Consider the following 3,095-nt stretch of genomic DNA (forward strand, 5'->3'; position numbering starts at 1 on the left):
CTGGTCCTAAGAATGCAATACCCAGCAAGCATGTGTGTGAGCACCACAGTCACCCTAGGTGAGCACTGTAGCCAGAGCGTGCATCAAGCAGCCCCAGAAAGCGCTGCAGCCAGCGGTGTTCAGGCCCTGCTTATCATAGTAACTGCAGTAACAACGGGAAGGGGGAAGGAAGAAAGGGAGTGTGGAGTAACACAGGCACAATTTGCTGTACACGGTGTCCAAGTGCCGACTCCAGTTCTGCATGAAGCCCGGTCAGTTTGGCTTTTCTGGTTACCTGAGAAAGTCAGTTCTCCCCTCTAAATAAACATGTACAATTCAGGTCTCTATCACATGCGACTGAAAGAAGCTTCATAAGTGCTAAGATCGGGGCAGCAGCAAACCCAGAGGAAAATGCGTGTGGAGACCCCCAGTTTTGTGATCGCAGGACAAGGACACAGATGTGTCTCATTTCCCCCGAGGTTCTCCGGGTATATGTAGATGGTTGTTGACCTTCTGAACATGAGGCAGAGTTGAAAGAACTCTGCCTCATGCAAGGCAAACGCCCTACCCGCTGTGCTATCACTCCAGCCCAGGGCCTAGGATAATTGTGGGGCTCACCTGCTTGAATTGCATCCACTTAGATTACACACACCCATTCCTCTGTTGCACTGGTCCCCAAAATGGGTCTCAAGCTTCATTTTGTTTTATCTTCATTTTTAAGGACTAGAGAAACACATAAAAAGGCGGCGCGGCGGGCGGCGGGCTGCATTCTGGCGCGGAGCGGAGCGGCGGTGGGCGCAGCTCGTGGGTCGGGCGCGGAGCGGGGGCTCAGCCTGGTCTCCCCCGACACCCCTCCCCCTCCGGCGCGAGCCCCACCCCTCCGCCGGCCAGGCCGACCCAGCCGAACTCTCCCCTGGGGCGCGAGCCCGGGGCGGCTCCGGGCGGCCCCCTGCAGACCCCCCCCACCATGGGCAGCCAGAGCTCCAAGGCTCCCCGGGGCGACGTGACCACCGAGGAGGCAGCAGGCGCCTCGCCCGCGAAGGCCAACGGACAGGAGAATGGCCACGTGAAAAGCAATGGAGACTTATCCCCCAAAGGTGAAGGGGAGTCGCCCCCCGTGAACGGAACGGAGGACACAGCCGGGGCCACTGGTGATGCCATCGAGCCCGCACCCGCTAGCCAGGGCGCCGAGGCCAAGGGCGACGCCGCCCCAAGGAGACCCCTAAGAAGAAGAAGAAATTCTCTTTCAAGAAGCCTTTCAAATTGAGCGGCCTGTCCTTCAAGAGAAATCGGAAGGAGGGTGGGGGTGATTCCTCGGCCTCCTCGCCCACCGAGGAGGAGCAGGAGCAGGGGGAGATCGGTGCCTGCAGCGAGGAAGGTTCTGCCCAAGAAGGGGGGAAGGCTGCTGCCACCCCTGAGTGCCAGGACCCCCAGGCCAAGGGGGCAGGCGGAGACACCGAGGAGGAGGCAGGGCCCCAGGCCGCAGAGCCATCCTCCCCCTCGGGGCCTGAGAGTGGCCCCACACCAGCCAGCGAGCAGAATGAGTAGCTGGGTGGGGGCAGGCGGGTGATCTCTGAGCTGCAAAAACTGTGCTGTCCTTGTGAGGTCACTGCCTGGACCTGGTGCCCTGGCTGCCTTCCTGTGCCCAGAAAGGAAGGGGCTGTTGCCCCCTCCCAGCCACGTTCCCCCTCCTCTCTCTCCTGTGGATTCTCCCATCATCCATCTGGCCTTCCTCCTGAGGCCAGTTGAAGGTGGTCCCTTGCAGTTTCCCAAGTTAGGTTAGTGACGTGAAATGCTCCTGGCCCCTCGCCCTCCCGCCCCCCTGTCCCGCCCCTGAAGGCAATTGCTGGTTTTCTCCCCCGGTTCTTTTCCAAGTAGGTTTTGTTTACTCCCCAAATCCCTGAGCCAGATGTGGGGTGCCTACACTCCCAAATCCTGAGTCTCCAAGCTTTCCCCCTGTTGCGTTTTTAGTCTCTTGTGCTGTGCCTCGTGGCACCTGGGCTGGTGCACACTGCCCCTGTCTGGGTTTTTATAAATGTCTTTACTTACTCAAGTTCAAACCTCCTGCTTGTGAGTCAGCTCTCTTTTGGTAAGCAAGTATTAGGCTTTGGGGTGGAGGGAGGTCTGTAATGTGAAACAACTTCTTGTCTCCCCGCCCCCTCCCCTGCCCCCCACTCCCATTGTTGTAAATAACTTTTAATGGCCAAACTCCAGATTTGTACTTTTTTTTTTTCTAACTGCTAAAACCATTTCTCTTCCACCTGGTTTTACTGTAACATTTGGAAAAGGAATAAATGTTGTCCCTTTAAAAAAAAAAAAAAAAGGACTAGAGAAACACAAATACACTTTTCTCGAGGAAATAGAAATATTCTAGAAAACACAGAAAGGCCCCTGACGATTGTTTGATCGTTCCCCTCCCATGGGTCGCCCTGGATTCCTCATGACCCTCAACTCCGTTCATCTCTGGGTAGACACACTCGGAGCAAGGAGTTTTGGCGGTGCAAGGGATGGTGCCTGCAACGTGTAGATTCCACCCGACTATGCAGCAAAGGTATTACTTGATGACTTATACTCATTAGTTATAAGTTACTACTACTCAAGTAGTTGAGTATTAGAGTACTTTCATACTCATGCTCGCATACTTGCATTAGGGTATGTGGGTGCAGGAAACATCTCCCATTCCACTCTGTTGTACCAACCCCAGGCGTAGTCAAAACTGCACCTTTCTTTAATTCTTTTCTACCCATTAAAGAATCTTCTCTAAGAGGTTGCTATTAAAAAGTTTCCTGAAGGGGGCCAGAGTGATAATACAGTGAGTAAGGCTTGCACACGGTCAACTCAGGTTCGGTCCCCGGCATCCCATATGGTCCCCTGAGCACCGCCTAGAATAATTCCTGAGCACAGAGCCAGGGGTGACCCCAGAGCATCTCCAGGTATGACCCCTCAGCATAAAACAAAAACAAAAAAACTGTTTCCTGAAGGGCCAGGAATGTGGTTTCCAGGCAAAGCATCTATCTCATATGCCCAAGGCCTGGGTTGGATGCCGGGCACTGCAAAAAAGGAATTGATTCATTAAAACTTGATTTAAAATAAATGTAAAAGTTTCCTGGAGGGGC

General features: G+C 54.2%; 1 pseudogene; it reads left to right on the top strand.

The window, feature by feature from the left end:
• Window positions 1-741: 741 nt before the first annotated feature.
• Window positions 742-2,287, top strand: LOC129399972 (MARCKS-related protein-like; annotated as a pseudogene).
• The last annotated feature ends 808 nt before the right edge of the window (window positions 2,288-3,095 follow it).

Source organism: Sorex araneus, chromosome X (genome assembly GCF_027595985.1).
Source record: "Sorex araneus isolate mSorAra2 chromosome X, mSorAra2.pri, whole genome shotgun sequence".
Lineage (NCBI taxonomy): Eukaryota > Metazoa > Chordata > Mammalia > Eulipotyphla > Soricidae > Sorex > Sorex araneus.